Genomic DNA, 25814 nt, shown 5'->3' on the forward strand with positions numbered 1-25814 from the left:
AAGGCCTTTTCGAGGTTCTTCTTGGAGGTCAGGATCCCTCAGTCTTTCCACTTCATCGTCCCTGAGACCCCAAGCTCCTTCCTCCCCACCACTGTGTTTGCCGGGAAGCTCACCGCCTCACTGCATGTCTTTTCTACTTCACCACCTGCCCCAAACTAGTCAATAGCCTGCTAAATTCATCCCCCCTGTGTTCTGGGGTGATGGTGCAGGGAGCGTGCGTTTATTCAGCTGCCCGAACACCCGTTCCCCACCGCAGGAAGATGTCTACTCACAAGTGAGCAGTTGTGCTCCTGACGTGGGGCCCCCCTTGCCCGGGATGCTGGCTCCAGATAAAGGGCAGATTGCTGGGGCTTCTCCGAGGTGCCCTCTCCCCAGCGCGGGGCTCCCTCCATCCGCTACCGAGAGTAAACCTGCTTTCCTCCGTCACTTGTCCCCGAGCTCATCTCTCCAACCGTGTTCAGAGTGTCAGCATGGATCTCGTCTCCATAAAGGCCCAACGGGCTGGCCAGGGAGCCTCAGCAGATGTGTTACTTACAGTGTTTAATTTTCATCCCATAGATGTATTAAACTTCTTGGTGACCTGGGAGCTCGTGTAGCTACCATAAAGAGTTTGCTAAACTTGGAATAGTGGATGTTTTGTTCAGAAACAAAATCCCTTGGTGCCTGCCGCTACCGTCCCAGGGGTGTGTGTGTGTGTGTGCGTGTGTGCGTGTGTGCGTGTGTGCGTGCGTGTGTGTTGGGAAGGGTGGTGTGCTGGTGAATGTTTAACATCCAGCTCTTGGGGAGGGCAACCAGCCCTGATTTTTAGTGTTTGCTGATTACTGCAGGATAAATACTCACACTGTGGCCAACAGGAAGTTAGGAAACAGAGCTGGGATGGAATGTGTGGTCCATACCATTCTATATATATTAAAAAGAGATTATTATGTATTTATATCACACGCATATATATATTTATGTAAAATGTTCACTTTACACAGTGTGAATACACATAAATGACCTCAAGAGCATAGATAATATGTTAAAATTATTAGCATACTAAAAATTATGTAAAAGTTTTAGTAAATTTAGTAAAAAGAAATTTTAAGTTTTTTTAGCAAAAAATGGGATGTGCAGTCCCTTATCATTTCATATATGTTAAAACTGGCGGCTCAGGCAGTAAAGAATCTACCTATAATGCAGGAGACCTGGGTTCGATCCCTGGGTCGGGAAGGTCCCCTGGAGGAAGGAATGGCCACCCACTCCAGTGTTCTTGCCTGAAGAAGCCCATGGACAGAGGAGCCTGGTGGGCTAAGTCCATGGGGTTGCAAAGAGTCATACATGACTGAGCAACCAACATACATATTATACTCATATATATATGTGTGTGTATATATATATATAAATACGTGTATATATAATCCCACTGTACAGACACATTATACAGATATGCAAATAACAGAGTATAGACAATATGCTAAAAGTATTAGTGTACTAAAAATTACACTAAATTTTCGGTATAAACATACTAAAATTATTCAGATGTATTGGATTCTGAGTCTCTTACTTTCTTATTGTATAGCGTGTTTAATTGACAGTTGATGTAATTTAAAGCTTAACAGTGTGTGTATCCAGCAAACAGCTGGTGAAAGTCGTGGCTGCCCCGAGTGCCTCGGCGCAGCCGCAGCCGCACCCCTGGGTGTGTTTGTGGACCGCCAGTCTCCAGTCGCATCCTGTGCTCAGGTGAAGCTCACGGTCTATTCCTAACTCAGGCTCCCTCCTAACAGGCCATCCCTATGCAGTTTTCTGCTGGGGCGTGATGAGTCGGTTGTCAGGCTGCTAAAGTGTCCTCGACAGCAAGCAGACGCACGCAGCCCGCCTGGTACATCCTAGACAATTCTGTTGTACTGATATTAAGGACAACAGCATTTTGCCAGAAGCTATAACGAGATGATTTTGTAATAGCAGCATGGTGACACCAGACTCTGTTTTGCAATTTTCTTTAATATTTATGCTGGATAAATAATTTATCTTTTTTTTTTTCAGTTTTTTTTTCTTTTTTCATCTCCAGCATGTTGATATAGACAGGTGCTAGTTTTCCCTGAATGACTAAAGTAAGAATTTGGTTATTTTCTCCCCCTGGGGGGCGGGGGGAAAAAAAAAAACAACAGATGCATCAGCAGAATTGAGCTTCTGGGAATTGTTTCCACATTTCCGTATCCCATCGACTGATTCGGACTAATGAGACATATTAGGATCAGCCCCCACGTTTGAAGGGAGTCACTCACTGATGTGACATGCTTGCCTGTCATTATAACATCCGGGCCGCCTATGCTGAGGTTTCTGAACAATCAGAAAGTCGCGGCCCCTTCAGCTGTCTGTTGGGGACTGCTTGTAGTTCTTCTTTCTAACCCAGGGTTTCTTAACCCCGGAGCTGTTGACGTTGGGCGTGGGATCCTTCTTCCTGCGGGACTCTGTCCTGTGCGTTGTAGGATATTTAGCAGCATCCCCGGCTTAGGCCCACTGAACACCATAGCAACCTTTATACCTGAGAAGGGATAATGAAAACTGTATCCAAATACTGACGGATACCCTTTCCCTGGGGTTGAGAACCACTGTTCCAGAGCCACAGCTCTTAACCACTTACAAGGATAGGAAAGGAAGAATAGAGATGTTCCCATTGTATTTAACCCTCTCTTTCTCTGGCTTCCAGAGACAGCCAGCCCTCCCAGAATATTAGACTTGTAAATAAGGCATCCTTATGTCAACCAGGTCAGTTTCTGCACAGGGACCTATCCAGGAGGGAGCCAAGCAGTATTTCTACCCAAGAACCAGCTTCCATAGGTGCCGGGCTCCTGAGGAAGAAAGGGGGTCTCTAGAGTGGGTGGGCGGGCCCTTTCCTCCTCTGTTGTTGGTTGTGGTCACAGACTCGCTTCTGAGCTGTGTGACAGGTGGGGGTTTCACTGGGGCCTGGGCAGTGTGCTTGTGGGAGCCCTGAAAGGTTCCCCCTGCCCTTGGCTGGGCGTGCAGGGGATGGGAGCAGTGCTTCTTTTTTGGAGGAAGTGCTTTAACCCAGTAGCCTTTAAGGTGACACAGTCTGAGCAGTCAGCACAGGATGGATTTCAGGATCGCTCCTTCCCAGCAGAGAACTCACTTCTAGGGGCCCTTCATATCCAGTCTAGATGAAGGGCACCCCCTGGAAATTGTATCATGTTCCCCCTGCATAGTGCTACACCCAAGTCCCCTTTTCAGGCCCACGAGGGATTCTCTTGAGTTTCTCTCTGCAGACGGGGGCTCTCTGGCTTTTCTGCCAGGTCTGCCCTGACATCCTCTGCGTGGCCGGATAGACTCTGCTGGGCCGGCCTTTCCCTGGGCCCAGGGCCTTGGAGCTGCTGCGGAGGTGCTGTCGGTGTTCTGCGTGTTCAGGCGTCAGCTGCAGCAGCGAGTGTGTGGACCGGCTGGGCTGTGCGCCAGGCAGACCGGGACTGTGCTTTCTGGGCCGCCTAGGAGCTGAGTGTCCCCGGGACAGTGGGATTCACCTCTCCAAGTCTCATTTTTCTTGCCTGCTCAATGGACATGGTGATCTCTTATGGCAGAGTAGCTGAGTGTTCAAATTAAACAGTGAACAGTGGGTGTCTTTCTTAGCTCAGATGCAGAGCAGGCCTTCAGGAAGCCCCACCCGCTCTTACTGTCGTTTTTTCTTAAGGCCATCGAGGTCATCCCCTTGGACAGTGGCCCTCAGCCACCAGGACCCATCCTGCCTGGGGGACAGGGACATGCCTAGTCTCTGCAGAGGGCCCGATCTTTGCAGAAACTGTTGAGAAGAGTCATCATCCGTGGCCCACTTTTCTAACTGAGATGAGATTTCATGCTCGTTGCCAACAGGTTAATAATGCATGCACTTTCTGTGGAATTGTAGGGAGGCGTCATTAATGTCCCCCAGGCTCAGTAGTGTTGTCTGTGAAGTGGGTCTAAGCAGGGTGACGAGGAAGCTTTAGATTAAGTGAGGTTGACACTCAGGCGCAAGGAGCCTCCATGCCCCCAGGCCGGGGGAGGTTGTGTGAGTTGGAATAGCTAACTCATGGAGGACTTTCTCTCTCATTACTTGGCTGAAGTGCCCCCTCTGTGTTCCTGATAACAGACCTGTGAGTGTCTACAGAATGCCCTTTGGGAGAAAACGACGGGAACATTCATGATCTCTGCTTTGTTTCTCTGACAGTGTTTTCACGGCGATGCTTGCGCTGTCGTCCCCTGAGAGGGGGTTTCCACCACGTGTGCATGCATGTGTGCGTCACATGCGCCGTGCACGCTGGAATGTCGAGACTGGACAAGCCTCGTGGTTCCGGAGCACTCTAACCCTGTCCTCTGTGGTCTCCTGGTCTCCCTCTTTAGGATACAAGGCGAGGGCGGAAATGCCCTTGGCCTGACACCCAAGCAGGGGCCTGTAATGATGGGCAGGGGCCTTATGGAGGTCTTGGCCGTGGTCGAGGGCAGTTAGAAATCTCCAAGCTGGTTGTCTGGTGTCTGAGACCTCAGTTCTCGCCGCCAAGCCTTGTCCCTAAAGCTGCTGATAACCAAAGGGTGTATCACTGGTGTGGTAGCAGTTGTTGGTGGAGGGGGCTGACAGATAGTCAGATGGTTTTAATGTGTAGATTCCACTGGGGTAAGCTCTAACAAAGACCCATCATTTCCCAGCTAACCAATTCTTTTAAAAGAACATCTGTTGAAACTGGCAATTTACATTCTTCTTAAAATACGGAGCGACATAATTAACCCTCTGGGGAGACTAATATTAGTTTATTAGAGACAATTTCTAGTTCTGTTTATTTTTACACTAAACGATTTGTTCAGATTGGGGGAAATTTTTTTTTTTTTTTTTTTTTTGGTGGGGTGGATTTGCCTTTATTTAGGGCTGGTCAACTTTTCCTAATCGAGGACACACAAGGTCATTGGTGAGGTGATAATACAGGGGTCATGATGACCATCCGTCAGGAACCAGTAGAAGTGTCCTGAAAGGGCTCGGAATTGTTTGACGCTGGAATGATTTTGTTACCGCACTAACTTTGGGGTATAATGAGTGGTTTTCACGGGGACGTGATCTGTTGCTGACGTGTAAGTAACAGACGTGTTACTGACTCGTCCTTACGCAGGTCCCCCGTCTCCCGCCATCGCACAGGCTCCTTCTGCACCCGTCGTTGGCGGCACCCTCTTGTGCTGTCTGCCGTAGTCCCTGTAAACTGATTTACGGTCAGCTGCACTCACTTGTTTCCAGCACTGGGCCGATTCCTGCCTTCTGGCTTGTCGGGGACAGAGAACAGAGAGCCAGGGCCCTCTGAGGCTGTGCAGAGGCCAGAGGGCGCGCAGGCCCCTTTTGTGGCTCAGAGGCCATCTTTGGATTGCGGAGCGTGCCCGCCTGAGCCTCCAGCCGTTGTGCGCTCTGCTGCCCTATCGTGCGGTGAACCAGGCCCACTGCTGTCTTGCCCTTGTTGCCTCTTCCAGCGTGGGGCTCCCCTGGCATCCTGTGCTCCACCGCTTCTCTCCTCTAAACGAGGTGCTCATGAAGGAGCTGCGGGAACCTTCCCCACTGCCAGTTGCAGGACTCATGAGCACGGGTGTATCTGTGTCTCTGAATGAAACTGGCTGTGAGCTCCTGTGAGAGCCCTGCTGAGCTGCCCAGCTTGGCTTGCAAGCCCCTGATCTGGCCTGCTGATGGCTGCAGCCTCTTTCCCTCTGAGGGCAGCTTTGTGCTTCAGCCAAACTGAACTGGGTTCACCAGGCAGAACCCTCGGTGCCAGCCGTGCTTTCTGCCCAGGCTTCCCAGGCTCATCCATCTGTCATCAGACTGCTCTTCATCCTTCAGAACTCAGCTCTTGGTGTCACCTCTTCCCTGAAGCCTTCCCAGACCTCTACTCGCCCAGACAGCATCACCTCCTCCCTCAGTGGTGTGGGCGTTTCTGTATCCTGATCGTTCAGTTACACCTTCGTCGTTCCCATCAGATGGCATGGTTCATGGGGGAAAGGACCGTGTTTTATTCCGTTTCTACCCCAGGCTGGGCACCTAATAGGTGCTCAGTGAACAGTGGTTGGATGTAATTCTCCCCTTCCCCTCCTGCTGGCCTCTACTTAAGATGTAATGGCTTTGGTGTTTTGTTTTGGGGTGAAGTGTAAGAGGGTACGTTGCACGTGTGTGGGAGCAATTACAAAGTCCAGTCACACTGGAAATGGCTGACTCACCCCTGAAGTTTCTTTATTTGCAAGCTGGAAGATGAGAGCTGATCTTGACCTGCCTGGAAAATCTGAGCCTATGAAGCTGCTCTGAATAACAGTCATCTGGGGATGGGGGCGGCAGGCAGCAGATGCCTCTGGGGGCCCGAATGTCCCCTGCTGCCCTCGTGCCTCCTCTCCGTCTCCCTCCTTGCTCTGTTGCCTGCATCAAGGTTCTGGGGCTCACAGCTTTGCTGATCTGCATCTTCCCCTGCCTTTCTCCCTGCAGCTGAGACGTCTGACGTCTAAGTGCGCAGAGCCAGGGCTGTGGGGTGTCCTTCTGTAGATTTCTGAAACTTGGCCTTCTCCCCCGGAGATCCCCAGCTGGCCGCCTTCACATCACAGTTAGCTGAGCACCCAGAAGGTGGGTGACATTGCCACAGCGAGGGCAGCAGACAGTCCCCACAGGTGGCAGTGATGTGTGTACAGCTGATGGGGGAGGTTTTTAAGCTGAAGGCCAGTGAATGCGGCCTATGTCATCAACCACACAGTCTTGAAGGACACGTGTCTTCTGAAGGTGTGCACGCACATGTGTGTGTACATGTGTGTCTCTAGGCTTATTTGACGTTACTGATTTTTCCCCTCTAGCCAGTGGGCAGGTCACCCATGACGTGGTCCACTGGACAGTCCACCTCAGGGACTATTTGGCAATCAAGGCCTTTCTTCTGACTTCCTAGTGACACTTTTATCATCGTATATAAAGCCCGGCTGCACAGTGTGTTGGAATCAAGCATTTGCAGCATCCAGTTCACACTGGATGGATTGGGACTCATGTCAGCACTCTCCGCTACGTCTGGAACCCTGACAGTGACCATGAGGTGATCTCTGACCTTCGCGACACAACCCAGGGCCTGCCACTGGGAGGATTTACCGAAGCCATGTTTCCCTTCCCTCCTAAGGGAGACTGGAATTATGTGGAGATTTTCTGTATGTATTTGGGGCTGGAGGGAAGTTTTATTGTGGTGCTTATGTGCCCTGAATAATTTGCAGCAACTTACAGAGTTATAATTCAGGGAGTAAGTGGTTGTGAGAGAATTCACAGTGTCATACCCAAATGTGTGTTTTCCCTTCATCTGTAGCCTTCTTGACAAATTACCAGGAGTTTTTAGCCCTGTTATCACTGAGTACTTGTGCACCATAAGTATGGGAATGGGGAGGACCAGCGTGCATGCATGCACTCCCAAGTCCTTTAACCTTCTCCAATGCATGAAAGGGAAAAGTGAAAGACAAGTCGCTCAGTCGTGTCCGACTCTTAGCAACCCCATGGACTGCAGCCCACCAGGCTCCTCCGTCCATGGGATTTTCCAGGCAAGAGTACTGGAGTGGGGTGCCAGTGCCTTCTCCGTTAACCATGACAGACACCACTAATCAATCAGAGTTGTGCTCAGCACAGGACTCCAAGTGGCCGTCACTAACCGTCCGCAGTCAGTGCAGCAGATACTCTTTATCTGCCATCCTTGCAGGGTGATGCTTTGATGAAAGCATCACAGTTCTTCCTGAAGAGGACAAGCAGGCCACCTGTGCAGCAGTCACACCTCTGGGTATCTTGTTCCTGGTGATGTTTTGCTGTCAGAGCTTGGCCCACCTTCCAGCACGTGGCTGGGAAAACTTTGAGCCAGTTACCTAAAGGGATAATGCATGTCTTAGAGTTCCACTGCCTGCCCGGATGTGACCCTCACTCTCCAGCCATAAGCTGGGGCTGTGTAATGAAATGTCCTCTGTTAGGAATATGTGTATTAGGACTGGTGGTTCGTGTTGTTCTGGTCTAGAAGCTTTCCTGGAACAGAAAGGATTCCTTGAAAGACCCATTGCAGAGGCAGGTGTACCCAGGTTGAGTGGAAGTGTAGTTTGATGTATGCACAGTTTCAGGAATGTGTCTGTTGCATCAAGCTGTGTCCACTTGAGTGGGTATATAGTGTGTGTCTGTTACTCTCTCACAGCAGAGAAGAGCAGTTGCATTCGGTCATGCCAGGCCCTTAGAGTGTCAGGTGGGTTATTTGTAAAATATCCTCAGGGTGTTTAAAGGGAGTCATTCTTTACAAGTTGTGATAAGTGACATCACCGTGAAAACAACGTAATACGTGTAGCTAAGACCTGTGTAGCACTTGGTATGCACTTATATGCAGATAAACCTGTGTAACCATGGCCCTCTTTGTGTGTGCTTTACATAAATGAACACCTAACACTATCTTATACTCATTTTGGAGATGAGAAAACTGAGACACATGGAAGGTAAGCGAGCAGGCTGAGAGCACGCAGCTGAAATAGTTGTCTGACCCTCTAAAGTCTGTGTTCTTACCCACAGCAAGGCACAGCATCATCCGGAAACTTCTCTCCATTTGGATTGATTAAGCAGGGTGGGAATTCTGGACTTCGATGATTGTCAGAAGGCAACAGAGTTGGGGGTCTGGACCTCAAGGCCATGTCTTTGCTTTTGGATTTTGGACAGGTCAGTAAATGAACATGAAACAAACAGAAAGCAGCAGGCACACCGAAGAGCACAGAACCAGCAGCAAGTAACCTCGGAGCCCGTGGAGGGCCCCCTCGTCTGGCAGCACCAGGGGCGTTTCTGCTGCACAGGCCGGGGGTCTCTGGGTGGGGCTCGTGCATGTGCTTTGGTAGGAAGTACCCCACCTCCTGGGTCAGGATGGTCACCGCTTAATGGACTGTACATCAGTGGCTTTGGGAGGAAAAGAAATGTAAGGCTCGGCCATCGGTTGGTCCCTGAGTCAGCACATTGAACTTTTGGTCAATTAGCTCCTCCCCCCATCTTTATGGTATGGCCTTTCCTGTAATTACAGTCGAGATGCTATAGCTGGAGGAAGGCCTGTCAGTGGAGTAAGAGGCTGCTGTCCATCGCGGGGTGACAGCCGGTTCCGAGGGCTTCAGGCCCGTCCTTAGAGAGCCTTGTTATTTCCTCCTCCGCTGCTTTACCCCAGCCCCGTTCGCCTCCATCCACCACCTGGACAGAGCAGTCTTATTCCATGGCCAAGCCCCGCGGGTCAGGACCCCAGACATGATGTACTGCAAAGTAGAGATGCTTCATTGATCTGTATTGTTTTTAATTAAGAATCATTTTAAAAAATACGCATCTGTGTGCGCATAGGAAAAGATCTCGGAAGACGTGTGGCCGGCACTTTGTCAGGCACTTCCCCTGGGGGTGGGCTTGGGTGGGAAGCGATGGGAAAAGAATCACGTTTTGCCTTAGGCCAGCCTATCCTTGGTTTTCTTTCTTTTCATTTTTTTAATAACCAGGGACAAAAAATAATAATAATAATAACAACCAGGGACGACTTTTGTGATTTCAGATGACTCTGTGTCGTCGAAGAATCAAAATCAGTAAACTTATTTTTATTATCAGAAATTCCCTAAGACAGGAACATTTTAGCTGGAAAAATCACCAAGTCTTCTGATCACTTGCCTGAGGGTCTGGATCTGAATGATGGGTTTTCATTCAGCTGGTTGCTGTTTTGGACTGTTTCTCCACTTGGTGTTCCTTTGCTTCACCAGCTCATCTTGGCCCTCTGCCCCTCTGTTTTTCTTTTGCTTCCCCAGGATCCCAGGCGTACCCCCATCCTTGTCATACCTTCTGCAGGCTTCAGGCATGATCTCTCTCCTCTGAAGGGAGTACCCTGCCTCCCCGCGTTCATTCTCCATTTCCCTGCGGCTGAAAGTCAAGCACACGTTTGTAGTCCTGTTTGGTGCTTGGCCTCCGTAAAGCTATAAACAGATGCCGATGTCCTTAGGAATGCAGTCCTAGGAGAGAATGCCGTGTCTCTGACGAACTGGAGGTGGAATTGAAGGGAGGAATCACGTCCATCAGCAGGTGGCTGGCGTCCTGTGGGTCTCTTCCGCTCTCTTGGCAGCTGTTCGAGGTGTCCGTCCTGTCCCAGGACTGTCGCATGTCCCCAGGTGGGCGGTGGTAGATGGGTGGGTGCGTCCCACATGCGTTTGTGCATGTGGCCATGGAAGGCAAGGAAGGATGTGCTGTGCACACCCCAAGCTGCTGGGGCCCCTTTGGAGCATGTCACTGACAACACAGTACATAGAACCCCCGTGCTGGCTGTGCCCTTACGGGCTGGTGACCACTGTGCCCGGGAAGATGGGAGGCTGTCTTTGAGGGCCTGGGTCTGAGATGGGGACAGGTCAGCCCAGCCTCCCAGGACGCCTTTCCCTGAGCCATCGCACAGAAGCAGACAGGTCACTGCTGCAGGCACAGGCCATCACGCACCCGCTTCTCTCCTGTCAGCCTCTGTGGAACCTTCAGGAAGGAGAACAGAGTGCTCAGAAATCAAGGACGCTCACTTTTGCCAAGAATGATGTCCATAGCAAACTCTGGAAGGAGGTGCTATCCAGAAAGGTTCTGCCGGGAGCTGTGGGGGTATCGCATGCTGAGGCCCGAAACCTGTGTGTCCGTACGCCTGTGGCCCTGGCGTGTAGTAGCTGGCAGCCCTCCGATAGGTATGTTTCTACCCAGGCCCGGCACGGCGGTGAGCTGGGTACGGGGTGAGGGTGCGTGCACGCAGGCGACTGGACGAAGCGGTTTGATTCCAGAGCTGTGTACAGCCACACAAAGATCCACCGGCAGCAGGGTTCTTCCAGTGTCACTCAGAATTTGTTCCTTTGCCAGTTTTTTTCTTTTTCCACTAGGCTTTATTTATTTTTTTATAGCAGTTTTAAGGTCGCAACGAGACTGAGAACAGTGCAGAGATTTCCCCCGCCCCGCACCCCGAGGGCACGTTTCCTACCCTCCATGAGCCCGCGGAGCCGCATCACCGTCACCTCCAGGCCGCGGTTCACCTTGGTGCTCAGCGCTTGTGTGGGACGTTTATGCATCTGGACAGAGGTCTGGTGACGTGTACCCGTCAGCGTCCTTTTGCCTGGAGTAGATTCACTGCCCTGAGTGCTCTGGACTCCCCTCTCTTCATCCTTCCTTCACCTCTAACCTATGGCAGCCCCTGATGTCGTGACTGTCTCCACAGTTTTGCCCTTTCCAGAACGTCACATGGTTGGAAGCATACAGCTGTCACTAGAAGCGTTTGCAGATTGCCTTCTTTAACTTCGACATAGGCATTGACGCTTCCTCCGTGTCTCCTCACCGGCTCATAGATTTTTGCTTGTGCTGTTGTTGTTTAGCACCAAACAGTACTCCGCTGTCTGGACGAATCCAAGTGTGCTCTTCCATTTGCCCACCGAAGGACATTTTTGTTGCTTCCATGTTTGGGCAATTATGAATAAATTGTCTGTAAATATCCCTGTGTAGGTTTCTGTGTGGACATAAGTTTTCAGCTCATTTGTGTAAATACAGAAGAGCACAGTTGCTGGTTTATATGCTGAGAGTATGTTTAGTTCTGTAAGAAAGTGCCAGACTGCCTCTTTAACAATGGCTGGCCAATTTCACATCCCCTCAAGCAGTGAGCAAGGGTTCTCGTTAGCCACACCCTTGCCAGCACTCGGCCAGGCAGTGTTCTGGCTTGTTGTCATCCTAAATAGCAGTGGAGCGGTATCTGCCTGATTTACCAAGGTTTGTTTTTCATCCTGAGTTTTAAATAATCACACTTATATAAAAGTCTGAGATAAGTGGAAAAGCATATTTACCTCTGAAATAAGGACATCTGTGCGGAGTCTGGCAGTTTGCTGGTAACTGAAGCTGGAATTTTTCACTGGTAACATCTTACTGTGACCACTGGCCATCAGGAGAGATCTGAGACTAAAGTAGTGGGTTCTTAGTTCGTATGTTTTATGCTCATGAGGCAACTGATTTTAAGCCATGGGTCTGTTTGGGGGTTATGCCAATGACAATAAGTATTGAAATAGCAAATGGGCATTAGGATAATTGGTTTGTGGGCAGAAATAGTAGCTTATTACTGCCTTCCACCAACACCTTACTGCATATTGGATGTGCTTACTGGTGTGGATGCCCTCACTGCATTGCAGGGCAGTGCCTGGGTCCCAAGGCATCACTGTTGACTGTCTCTCACCAGACACTGTAGTGTTACATTTCAAAACAGGCAAAAAATAAAATAAAAGGTAGACTAATTATATGCTGAAAGTAGTAAAACTTGCGAAAAAAGATGTTTCAAGAAAATTTGATATTTTTAGGAAATTGTCAGGGCCATCAACCTAAAGAGAATACAAACAACTCTGTTAGACTTTCTAGCCTGTACTTTACGGTTTACTCCTACTGCTTTGTAAGTTTTACCCCGTCATCGGTGGGGCCCACTCTAGTCCTATCAGAGCTTGTAAAGTAAGGGGTGAAGGTAACACGTCTCCACCCGCCTTGGAGCAAGGTTTGCTGGAGGGACAGCTTTGCCAAGCTTCACATGCCCTGCCCACAGAATTTGTGATAAAATAAAACTCTTGCCGTTTCTCTTCGCATGGCATACGTATAATGCTAGTGCTGGGTGAGGGAACGGTTCAGAGACAGAGAACAGGCTGCATACATTCGGCTTAAAGGGAAGTTAAGTGACATGCAAAAATGGGGAGCTTTCTGTGCTAAGAAAAACCTAGCGGGGATGTCATGTTGTCTTGTTGGTTCAGTGGAAGAGCGTGGCGGTATTTGGTATGGCGATTCCACGTTCTTTTTTCTCTTAAATTCAAAGTCCTCAGCCATCCGTCTCTCCTTTATTGGCATTGAGAGATAAGCACAATAATGATTGAGTTAAGATTGAATATCACGGAGGCGAAAGGAATAATTCTGAGGCCTTTTAGTCTATTAACTATGTGAGGCTTCTTAATAGTTTGGCTCAAGGCAAAAATGATTTTATTCTAGTTTCATCCTCGTTGAGTCAATAATTAACCGACTTTGATTAAAACTGAATTTTACCAAGTATAACAACCATCTGGGCCTCTTTCCTTCCGTATGAGAAATGGCGCGTTCTTCCCTCGGAACAGTTCACGGGGTCCAGGGTGGGGCGTGGGCCTCAGGGCCTCGGCTCCGTCGTAATGCCTGTGCATGGGGAGGCGGTGGTGTTCTGTGGCACCTGCCTCGCTGCCCTCGGAGGGGCCTCCCGCATACGGCGCTGTCTCTCTGGGAGGGACTGGCCCTCTGGGAGCCCCTGGCTCTCCTCCAGCCCCTTCTGTTTTTCTCCTCTTGGCCCCTGTGCCATCTCTCTGCCTTTCAGCTGAGCTAGCCCTCCTGAAGGACCAGGCAGGACTGGTGGGGCTTTGCTGACCTGTGGTGAGCGGCGAGACTCGGGCACCGGGCAGCTGTGTTCCCTGTGCTGGGTACGGAGGGCTCCCTGCATTGCCGCTCAGACACCCTCCCAGCTCCCCTTGGACCGCTGCTTGCCCCGTGCTGGGCGGCTTGACACGCCACCCTCTCGCCTCCAGGCTGAGCCTCGTCACGAGTGAGGACCGGGCTTCGTCCGCCCGTCTCCAGCACAGGACTCGATGGCAGCATGGGTAGGCCATATCCATGGAGTGGGCCTGGGAGGAGACTCCAGTCCAGGCAGCGCAGGGCCGTTTTCTCTGGATGTCGAGACCTTGGGGTTTCATGCCATGGAGCTGGGTTCTTCCCTCACTTTTCGTCTCTATGTGCTGTAAACAGCCATTCCTGCTTTTGGCTAGCTGGGGTTAAGTAGTCCCACATCCTGGCCATTTTGAGGCTTCACTGCCTTGAGTCTTTTAGGATGGAGCTAAGACAGGCAGAAGGGAGGAGGTGGGTCGAAACTTTGATTTCGCACAAGGATAAAGAAAAACAAGCAAAAAACAAAAAAACAGTGAAACAGAAGAGCAGGCAAGAGAGGTGGGAAGTGCCTCTTGTGGGTCCGGGTGCGTGGTACCAACACGAGAGCTCCAGCTGAACCCACTGCAGCTTTGCAGTAGCAGCCTGGCTGAGCTTCTGCTGCCAGTCACTGCAATACTAATTGTGTTTGCGAGTGTGTGTGCAGCGGGGAAAAGACGGGCCTTTGAAACAACTGTATGGGTTGCTTGGTGTTTAGTGTGGATGTTAAATCTCCATCCCGGTTGCCGAGATTAAATTGAATCGGCCCCCATGGCCTTTCAGCTTCACTGAGCAGAAAACGTAGCCAACATTTTCACACCTCTCCCTCCCTCTCACCTCTCCTTCCCTCATTCCTTTCTTTTCTCCTTCTTCTGTCTTTTTAAAAAATATATTGCATGCTGCTCACTGAGTGGGTGCCATTCCACTAAGTCAGGCAAACCCCCGGCAAGATGTTCCAGGTACATGGTTTCAGAGCGCCTGGCTGAGACACCCGAGCGTCTGTGTGATGGGGTGAGCGGATGCCTCATGACCGTTTACAAAAGGGGGAGTTCATTTTGGGTGTCCTCGATTATTTCCCAACTGCCGCCATCCAGCTGGACTGGCTCTTTTGAGAACACCTGTATGTTTGTGCTGGAAGCTCCAGTCATATCATTTAATCCCAAAGCTTTTTTTTTTTTTTTTTCTTTCTATGATGAATTATTCAGGCAATGTTTTCCAAAGTTGTCATCAATCAGGACAGACCCAGAGAGAACGTGTGCGACCACACCCATGCAGGCCCCGAGAGGAATTGGTGTTTTCTGGCTCCAAGAAGTTCCAGAAAAAAGGATTCAAAGCCAGGGGCTGTCCTTCTCTGGGCAGTGAGCAAAGCAGGTACCACACTCAAGCTTGCTGATGTTTAGGCTGGATTAAAACCCAGCCAGGGAGATGTGCGCAGCCCTGCGGGGGTGGGGATGGGGTGAGGCTTTTTATCCTTAAGCGGTCACCAGTGTCGGGCAGGGCAGAGGGTCAACTGGGTGCCAGCGACTGAGTCTCTCAATCAGTGCCCACAGAATTTTAAAATGCACCCTCCCCTCTGCATAGATTTTTTTTTTTTTTGGTATCATGAAGAAGTTTTTGGAAGACTGCCTGAATATTGTAAAAGAAGAAATAGGCAGACAGGTCGGTTCAGATATTTGTGTTTGTGTAAACATTTCGGCATTATTGGTACAAACCATCAGATGGTGGGGCTGAGGATGACCACAGACCACTGGCCACAGCCACACACAGGGGTTTGGATAGGAACGTGGGAGATGGGAAGGAATGGAAAGTAGAGACATGATGCAGAGTCGAATGAATGCCGGCTCCGTTTCGCCCAGCTTCCCTCCTCATTATACTCCAGCTTTGTAGCTGGCTCTCTTCCCAAACAGTGGTACTCAGCTTTGGCTGTGCGCTAAGACCACTGGGAAATTCTTTATAAATAGTGATGCTCCAGGCTGATTGAATCCAGATCTCTCAGAGAGAGAGAGAGAGAGAGAGAGAGAGAGAGATGTCCTCCTGGAGTTTTCTGTGGAAAGTTTTTGGGAGCGTGGAGCAGAGTCAGATCCCCTTTGAAAAAGCCACATTGGGCTTCCTGCTTGATGCAGAGCTTTTCTGTGCTTCTCTGGAGGCTGTTACCCTTTCCTCATCTTCTGTCTTCCTGGAACACTTTTATGTCCACTGGAACTTTGCAGGGCCTGCCTGCCCTTTGCTCTCCAGTATCCGTTAACAACAACAAAAAACCCAAACAGCTCACTCACACACAGTGCGCCAGCCCACAGTCCATCCATGTGAAATGTAAACTGCAGATTTTCTTGGTATATCCACAGCATTGTGCATCCGTCCATCACCACCGTCACTTTTAGAACATTCTAATTAGCCCAGGAGATCCCCACTCCCTAGCCATCATCCCAAACGCCCCTTCTTCCAGCCCTTGGAATCTGTCTTGATGGGTTTGCCAGTTCTGGACATTTCCTATAAATGGAGTTATGTAATCCATGTAATCAAATTGCAAACATCCGTTGGATCATCAAAAAAGCAAGAGAGTTCCAGAAAAATATCTACTTCTGCTCTATTGACTATGCTCTTTGACTGTGTGGACCACAGCAAACTGGAAAATTTTTCAAGAGATGGGAATACCAGACCACCTGACCTGCCTCCTGAGAAATCTGTATGCAGGTCAAGAAACAACAGTTAGAACTGGACGTTGAACAACAGACTTGGTTCCAAATCGGGAAAGGAGTACGTCAAGGCTGTATATTGTCACCCTGCTTATTTAACTTATATGCAGAATACATCATGAGGAATGCTGGGCTGGATGAAGCACAAGCTGGAATCAAGATTTCAGGGAGAAATATCAATAACCTCAGATATGCAGATGACACCACCCTTATGGCAGAAAGTGAAGAAGAATTAAAGAGCCTGTTGATGAAAGTGAAAGAGGATAGTGAAGAAGTTGGCTTAAAGCTCAACATTCAGAAAACTGAGATCATGGCATCTGGTCCCATCACTTCATGGCAAATAGATGGGGAAACAATGAAAATAGTGACAGACTTTATTTTCTTAGGCTCCCAAATCACTGCAGATGGTGACTGCAGCCATGAAATTAAAAGACACTTGCTCCTTGGAAGAAAAGCTATGACCAACCTAGACAGCATATTAAAAAGCAGAGACATTACTTTTCCAACAAAGGTCTGTGTAGTCAAAGCTATGGTTTTTCCAGTAGTCATGTATGGATGTGAGAGTTGGACTATAAAGGAAGCTGAGTGCCGAAGAATTGATGCTTTTGAACTGTGGTGTTGGAGAAGACTCTTGAGAGTCCCTTGGACTGCAAGGAGATCCAATCAGTCTGTCCTAAAGGAAATCAGTCCTGAATATTCATTGGAAGAACTGATGCTGAAGCTGAAACTCCAATACCTTGGCCACCCGACATGAAGAAGACTCATTGGAAAAGACCCTGATGCTGGGAAAGATTGAAGATGGGAGGAGAAAGGGACGATAGAGGATGAGATGGTTAGATGGCGTCACCGACTCAATGGACATGAGTTTGAGTAAACTCCAGGAGTTGCTGATGGACAGGGAGGCCAGGCGTGCTGCAGTCCGTGGGGTTGCAAAGAGTTGGACATGACTGAGCGACTGCACTGAATCCATGTCTTTTGTCTTTGGCTTCTTTGATTCAGCATCATGTTTTCAAAGCTCATCGGTGCTGTAGCATATATCCATGGTTTTTCTTTTTAAGACTGTAGTATTTCATTGTATGGAGAGACCACGTTTCATGGATCCATTCATCAGCGGGTGGACAGCTGCATCTTTTCCAGTTTCGGGCTCCTGTCAATAATGCTGCATTGAACATCCGTGTGCAGGTTTTAGTGTGAATTATACTTTCATTGCAGCATCCTTCTGTGTCATCTCTTGGGCAGTATCATCTTAACCATCAGGGTAGTGTCTTGCATCAGAAACAAGTCATAATTAGCAAAGCAGGCAGCTCTGGGTCATGGGCACAGGTGTCTGGGGGACTCTCACTCTACCTGCTGTGTGACGGGAAGCTGTGAATTGCTCAGCTTCTCCAGAGAAGAAAGGAAAGTGTCCCAATTCCTCCTCTTGCTCTTCCATCCCCCCTTCTACAGATAGCAGAGAGCAGCTTCCTGAGAAAGGAAGGTGCTGTGCTCTGTAATCCGTATGAGGCCTCAGTATTGTCTGCGTTATTCATGAGTCCACATCTCACACATTCCCACTGAACATACGTGTGCACCTTCCCACAGCCCTGCCTTTCATGTGTTAACTGACTCTTTTCAAAATTGATGAGGCCTAACTCACAAGCGAAGTCTGTCTGGATTAAGGGAACCTGAGAATCGCTATTTATGTCTGACCCGAGGAAACTCCCTGTAAGCTGCTCATCGGAGGTGCCCGCTGAGAGCATGCTGGAAAGATGGGGTCCCCAGTCCCCTGGTAAAAGCTGGAGTCTTTTCTCACTCCATTTTACCTGCAGTAACAAACACTAACCCAGCAGACTCACAGGTCCACCTCCGCTGATGGTTTCATTTTTGTAAATTTAGTCTAAAAACTATATATGCTGCACTTCTGATTTTCCTTCCTACTCCCAAGTCTTCACTGTGGATTAAAATATATTGTAAAATACAAAACACTTCTATCAAGGTGGTTTAGATAAACTAAATATGCCTGTGACTTAACTAACAGTCAGGTGACTCTTTATATTCTACTTAAAGCACCATCCATGTGCTATGCTTTTCGCATTTGCATTTTTAAAACTAGAATCTCTACCTCATTAAAAATGAAGTCTCTCTTGACAACATTCAGTGTGCCTTCATGCTAATAAATGTTTATGCATCGTCTTACCACCAGGGGGCATTGTGGTTTGACTGTCCATTTAAACAGCCCGCAGTCTATCAGTTTACCCAGCAAAGAGGAGGCCTGGGCCTATTTCTGATTCCTTCCAAGAAGGAATCGTATCTGGAAGAGAACAGATGTCGATTCTTTTTCCTCACTAGCAAACGGTAGTGTTGTCAAATTTGCTAAATTTAGCAGTTGAAGATTAACATGCAGTATATAATATGCATGTGCCTAACTGTACAATAAATAGTAAATCACATTTTTATGCTTTCTCTGAACTTGGAAGCTGCAAGTTATTTTTTTTTTTTTATTCCCTGGGTGTTATGAAATAAATAACATTGAAATACATTTTAAAGATGTCAGTCAGGGGGAAAAAGAAAGTGCTTGGCAACTGTGTTTGATAGATTTCTTTTATGATTAATTCTATTAAGTTTTAATGACTTTAAAGATATAAAGCTAGAAACCACAAACCTAGGCATGGTTAATAAATAACTGAAATACCAGGTGTATAGAAATGCATCTGTGGAAAAATGAACTCATATATTCTCTAGGATGTACTAGGAAACAGCTCTTTGGCAAGTGGAGAGAGTCAAATATCCCCAAAGCGGGGGGAAAGTTTAAAAACAGTGAATTCAAGAAGATTGTCTTTCTTAGGGAAAATCCTATGAGAAAGATACTCTCCAAGATTCACAAGTATAAATTAAATTATTTTCCTAACCAATATTTATCAGCAAGACAGTTGTTCTCTCAGAATGCATTTCTCCCTTGTGGGTTTGTTAAACATCTTTGGACAAAATTTCAAGAATTTCTCAAGAGCTTCTCGTCACAGTTTTCTTCCTGGGCTCCTCCAGCACGGAAAGGGCCCACGTTGCTTTGTTGTTCTATAAATACTCAAAGGACGGGCTGGTCCCAGAACTGGGAGTAGGGTGGCAGACTTTTAGTAATACTGCCTTATTTTTTTCCTTCCTTCTGCACTCAGAACTGATGGAATATGACTCAGTTCTTCCTCAAAGCATCTCTGTGAATCGGGGAGGAGAGAAAGAATTACTTCTAGGTTCCAAACAGCAGAAGGGAGGCTCGTCAGGGGCTTGCAGGCTCAGCGTGGACTCTGAAACACCCCGCTTCAGGGGGCCTGCGGGTTCACGCCTGGGCCCCTCCGCTGGAGGCACAGCTGGATTCTTTACTTCCTGCTGCTGCTGCTGCTAAGTCGCTTCAGTCGTGTCCGACTCTGTGCGACCCCATAGACGGCAGCCCACCAGGCTCCCCTGTCCCTGGGATTCTCCAGGCAAGAACACTGGAGTGGGTTGCCATTTCCTTCTCCAGTGCATGAAAGTGGAAAGTGAAAGTGAAGTCGCTCAGTCGTGTCCGACCCCTTACAATCCCATGGACTGCAGCCCACCAGGCTCCTCCATCCATGGGATTTTCCTAGAACACCTCAACAGGAGTTCTGAAGCTGAATGGTTTAGAAACCAAACACCCGTTAATTAGCATGAGTAATGACTGGGCAGAGATGCACGGCTCCCGGAAGAAGCGTGCATAAACGTGTATGTTTTTGTGCCTGAAAAGAGACAAGTGGTGTATCTTGCACGATCCCTTCTCTCCACGCAGGGTTCTCACTCCTGAGTGTTTCTGAGTCTCCGGAGCTCAGTAGGTACCCTTAGGAGCCATCACAACAGGCAGCCCTCATGCCCTAGAACTTCAGATCTAAAGATCTTTTAACACACAGAACTGAGTTTTGAAAGCACCTGGCCCATTCCAAACGAATACCAACTCCCAGCCTCGAGAATGCCTGGAGTGAGAAAACAGGGAACATTGTTCTTTTCTGTTGATACTATTTCATACTGAGTCAACACCCTTGCCAAGAGTCCGAGGCGGCTCCTGGCCTGACAATGCCTTATTTAACTAGCCTAGTTTCTAGAATAAAGTCAGAGGGCCCCCCCGGGCCCTGCTCAGTGGCACTCAGGTCACCCCAGAGCTGGAAGAGGCCAAAGCAAATACAGTGGATCTTTTGCTCCCTGAAAATCATCTTCTTTCTGGGCTGGGACGCACATTTGGCCCTGGCAGCCGGGGAGCCTGGGCCAAGACCGGATACCCCAGTCCTCCAGGGCTCTCAGGGCACTGGGATCTCAGGGACCCTCGTCTCCGAGCCAGGGAGCCACACTCAGAGCCCAGGCTTTCTGCTTGCTCCCCACTGGGGCAGCTGCTGGGCGGTGTGGGGAGCCAGGGCCTCATTCTTGGCCTGGCTGGGTCTTGGGCTCTCCTGGTACCCAGAGCACGTCCGCTCGAGGCTGGAAGAAACTCGAAGCATTTGGCCGGGAGGAGGCGACCGGTTCCAGCTGGCCCCAGCGCTGCGCTTTAAAAATTACCCAGATGAACTGATTCTGTATCGGGAGTGGGTGGAGAGGCCGCAGAGGAAGATTCGGCCTCTCTCCCCCTAATCATGAGCGATGTGATTTGGAGAGAGAAGCCGGGGCTTGGCTCGGGAACCTGCGTTTCCTTGGCCAGGCTCCAGAGGGGAGGAAGGCTCTGGAGGGACGGCACAGGCATGCCGCGTCCACTCAGCCCCTCACCCGCCCCGCTCCTGGGCCCTCTGCTGGGCTCGGGTCGATCTGTGCCCCAGAGAAGGTGGATCGACTTGGGGGTTGGCTGCCTTGAGAGGGAGGCCACGGGCTTCAGGGGCGGGGGTATCGCTTCATGGCTGTGAATGAAGGACACTGGAGGCCGGAGGCACCCCTCCAAACATAACTTGGCCCCGCGCTCTCCCTGCGGACAGGAGGGCTGCATGCCCCTGGCCCCGCACCCACGCGCGTTCTTGGCTTGCGCAGACTTTCTATGTCGCTCCCGCCCCAGAAACGGCTCCCGCCCCAGAAACGACTCCGGCCTGTGACTTGGCCAATCTCCGCAATGAAGAGTAGCACTCGGATGCTCATAACCTTTTAACCTAACAAAAGGCAAAAGGAAGGGGTCTGAGCCTCTTCCTTCTCGATTCCCTCCATCCCTGGCTGGCTAGAAGGTCCAGCTAGCATCTCCTAAAAAAAAAAAAAAAAAAGCATCTACCCACCCACGTGCTGATGGACAAGTTAGAGACCTCTTTCCAGGTGGTCCTTTTTCCAGCACCTGCCCAATGATGCCTGGACCCAGGGCTGCTACACTGCTAGGCAGGGAGGGCTTGGGCGTTAGGGGGCAGACTCTCTCTGGAGGTGCGGTGAGGACTGTTTCTTTCTTACCCAGGTCCTGTTTTACGCAAAGCCCCAGTTGCTTCAGGTCAGGTGCCTCCTCATCTGTGCCGTTGCAGTAAATACGCAAGAAGCCAGCTCTTTCTAGCAAGGGCAACATTATCTCGAATAACATGACAGACGGTGAGAGTGCTGTCATATTCGGCCAACAGAGAGCAGAGAAGGAAAAGAGTCAGAAATGGAGTGGAGAAAGTATGAATGATCTCTGTGTGTTGACTCTTTTAAAAAAACACACACACACAAGATTAACAGCAATACATACATATAAATATTTCTTTCTGGCCAGGCACCACAGATTAGATTTCATGTTGAAAATGTAAATCTTGCCTGGGAAACACCGATGTTCATTTTAAGCGACTGACCCTCAGGGATAAAAATAAAAAAGGAAAAGGGAAACACGCCGTGTTACTGACAAGCGATAGGATGTTCTATTTTATATCTCGCAGCTCTTTTACAACTCTGGCATTTCCAGGGAGCACTTTGGAATACTTTTGGTCCAGTCCGTCCATAAGAAGCTGCCTGTGTTTTTATGTTTTGAAAAGATGGGGAGAGAATGCCATGTCCCGTTAGGTGTCTCGTCCTTGAGCTAACAGCACACAGCATCGGTGTCACCCACGTGCTGTCTCTGCCCTTGACACCCTTTGAGAAATGTGCTGGGCTGTCCAGCCAGGTGAGCTCTGTGCTCCCTGATACACACCTCCAACAGTCTGGGAACGCGTCTGAATTGCAGTATGTATCAGGGGAAACGCTGCCTGGCTACCCATCAGGTACTGATGCTGCTTTCTCTGTCCGCCCCCCTCACCTAATAAGGTGTGGGGGAGCCTCCATGTCCTCGCCTGCTTGGACTGAACAGAATGACTTGACCCTCTGACTGCAGGGCACAGCTGACTGCCCTGCAGAAGAGGCCCGGCTCACCTTGCCTGGATGTCAGGCTATCACTGTTTTCCAGACTCAACGCCCACCCCGATTCTCACTCTCTTATTTCTCAAATCAATTTTTGCCTCGGAAGTAACAGGTTTCAGAAAATAAGAAGGTGGCGTGTCTCTCATGTGTAGTGGAAAGTGGGCCATGCCGTCAGGGTCAAATTAACAAAAGAAGAGCTGCTGGGTGGTCGCAGGGACGAAGGGAGAAGTGAGTGTGGATGCTGATGGGAGCTGGTCCACGCAGGGGTTGCTGTGTGGGTCACGCGGCGGGGCTCCCTCTGCGTGGCCGTCTCCGTGCTGCGCTTCTCCTGGCGGAAGGGCGGGTGCGGGTCCATCCGCCTCCTGTGTCTTTGTGAAACCTCCTCAACTCTTTCCAGGAACACATATTTCATTGTCTGCTGTGGTTACATCTCGATCCTGGGATCCCCTGGCTGTGTTCGAAACTACCTCCCTCTCAAAGAAAACAAGAGGATTATGCCAGGAGCATCTCTTTCTGGTGTGCGTGTGCGTGTGTGCGTGTGGCAGGAGCATCTCTTCTTGGTGTGTGTGTGTGCATGTGGCAGGAGCATCTCTTCTTGGTGTGTGCGTGTGCATGTGTGGCAGGAGCATCTCTTTCTGGTGTGTGCGTGTGTGCGTGTGGCAGGAGCATCTCTTCTTGGTGTGTGCGCGCGTGTGTGTGGCAGGAGCATCTCTTTCTGGTGTGCGTGTGTGTGTGTGTGGCAGGAGCATCTCTTTCTGGTGTGTGTGTGTGCGCGTGTGGCAGGAGCATCTCTTTCTGGTGTGCGTGTGCGTGTGTGCGTGTGGCAGGAGCATCTCTTCTTGGTGTGTGCGCGCGTGTGTGTGGCAGGAGCATCTCTTTCTGGTGTGCATGTGTGTGTGTGGCAGGAGCATCTCTTTCTGGTGTGCGTGTGCGTGTGCGCGTGTGGCAGGAGCATCTCTTTCTGGTGTGCGTGTGCGTGTGTGGCAGGAGCATCTCTTTCTGGTGTGCGTGTGCGTGTGCGCGTGTGGCAGGAGCATCTCTTTCTGGTGTGCGTGTGTGTGTGTGTGGCAGGAGCATCTCTTTCTGGTGTGCGTGTGCGTGTGCGCGTGTGGCAGGAGCATCTCTTTCTGGTGTGCGTGTGCGCGTGTGGCAGGAGCATCTCTTTCTGGTGTGCGTGTGCGTGTGCGCGTGTGGCAGGAGCATCTCTTTCTGGTGTGCGTGTGCGCATGTGGTGTTTGTGACATGCGTGTCTGCGCTTACAGGCTCTTTGGCACCATTTCCAGTGAGTCCTGGAGAAGGAAATGGCAACCACTCCAGCGTTCCTGCCTGGAGAATCCCAGGGACGGGGGAGCCTGGTGGGCTGCCGTCTATGGGGTTGCACAGAGTCGGACACGACTGAAGCGACTTAGCAGCAGCAGCAGCCAGTGGGTCCTCCCGGCCCATCTCCCTGGAACCAGCAGTGAGCTTAAGCTGGCAGAAATGTTGTGACCCAGTTGTTAAACACAGATACTAGTAAAACTTAAATCACATAAACTTACTTTTTAATAAATTATATTCAAAACAAAGCTATTGAATACTCAGAGTTCCTCGGTTCGTAGTCCTTTTATGACCTCTGCCTGTTTTTATCTGTGCTTCTGAGTCTTCCTGGGTCTGAATGGCAGAAATGCCACAGGCTGGCGAGCAGCTGCACGTGGTCCTCAGCCCCGCACCGGGAGGTGACCTTGCTAGTCTGCAGCAGCCTTGGGAGTGTTTACACCATGGAAATAGGCAAAAGCTATAAACCAAGCCTTGGTTGATTGTTTATATTGTCTTAGTGGAAGAAAAGTAACTACAGTGTTAAGTGTGCAGGTTAAATATATGGGTATCAAGACTGTAGTCATTACCTTATAAAAAGGAGGAGGTATTTCCTTAGCACATTAATTAAAAAAAAAAAAAAAAAAAACTATTATCCAGCTTACAGAAGCCACTCGTGCCACTGAAGACTGGGTGACATTTCAAAATAATGACCATCTGAGTTATTTTACTTTCATCTTACTGGTTAACTTAAAAGTATCAACCAGTGTTCATTAGCTGCATCTTGACCTTGGATGCAAGAGTTAGGCAAGAAGCAACGAAAGCATTGGGTGAGAGTAAGCTAGTCCTGTGAAATTTATAATGAAGAATGTTGCATGATTCATTTTTAAATAGTGTGCCGACATCTTTCATATCGGTAGAATTTATAATGAACATGTGTAGAGTTGGCCCTCCTTATCCATGGGTCCCCCACCTCGAGATTCAGCTAACTCAAGTCATAAATATTTGGGGGAAAAGAGCTCCAGAAACAGCTGAAAAGCAAAGGTTGAGTTGGCCGCATGCTGGCAACTATTAACAGAGCGTTTGTATTGCATTTACGGCTATTTGTATAGCATTTGCATTGTATTAGGTATTACAAGTAATCTGGAGATTAAAGTAGAGGAGCATTGAATGTGCTTAGGTTATATGCAGATACAGTGCTATTTTATGTAAAAACCCTGAGCATCCTGGGAAACGCGTGTCCACGGGGGTCCTGCAGGCAATCCCAGGAGGATCCAAGGGCCAGCTGTGTGTACATTTATAGGCATGCCTTCATTTTTGGCAAGCAGGAATACTGGAGTCAGTCAGCTGCCAACTTGGGAAAATGTTGGAGGATTCATTGAGATGGCGTGTGCAGACGGGTCTGCTCCAGTGCCTGATGCAGTGTCGCCCAGACGGCTGTGGTCGTCAGCTCTCAGTCCCGGTGACCATTGGAGGGAGCAAGGTGACATGTGCCTGCACTGAACCGAGAGCAGACTCATCCCCGCTGATGGGCCGCCCGGCTCGCCTGCTCGAGACTGCATGCCTGTGGTCCCAGGACGTTCATTTCCCCAGCGCAAAAATCCCTTGAGCCAGGCAGATTGCAAGTCCTCCCCATTCTCTCGATACTAATGGCTCTGCAACAGGCTGTACCTAAGCCAGAAAGAGGCAGGGGGTGCGGTGGCTGTTGTTCAGGTAAAGGCCGCTAGTCACCTCCCACCTCTCCACCAACAGTCAGGGACCGTTTCTGTCTGCTTAAACCAAGCCTTTTCAGAACGGTTTAGAGGTACCCCTTCTGCCCAGAGTCCCTGACCTTTCCAGAAGGATCTGAAGTCTTTTAAGAGCTGTGAAATGATGCGAACCTGAAATGTTCACTTGAAAAACAAAAGGAAACATGACGCCACCTGGCCACCCCGTGGAGAAAGACCGGAACCTCGCAGAGCTCTTAGGCATCGCGGGCTCTTTGAACTTGCGGGCCCTTTCTGTCTCTGAGAGCCCGGCGTCCTGGCTCCCAGGCCTGTTGCGTACAA

General features: G+C 49.6%; 1 protein-coding gene across 3 annotated transcripts in view; it reads left to right on the top strand.

Moving 5' to 3' along the window:
- WWOX (WW domain containing oxidoreductase) overlaps positions 1-25814 on the top strand; it is a 909485-nt gene that overhangs the window by 306360 nt on the left and 577311 nt on the right. Inside the window, exon 9 of one of the 3 annotated variants that reach the window (XM_019979231.2) lies at positions 1-24423. This exon is cut by the window's left edge and continues 26125 nt beyond it. The exons of the other annotated variants lie outside the window; for them this stretch is intronic. The gene's annotated coding sequence lies outside the window, so the exon portion shown is untranslated. Of the gene's footprint in view, positions 24424-25814 lie in introns of those variants that run through there. 3 annotated transcript variants of the gene reach the window in all.

This window comes from Bos indicus, chromosome 18 (genome assembly GCF_029378745.1).
Source record: "Bos indicus isolate NIAB-ARS_2022 breed Sahiwal x Tharparkar chromosome 18, NIAB-ARS_B.indTharparkar_mat_pri_1.0, whole genome shotgun sequence".
NCBI lineage: Eukaryota > Metazoa > Chordata > Mammalia > Artiodactyla > Bovidae > Bos > Bos indicus.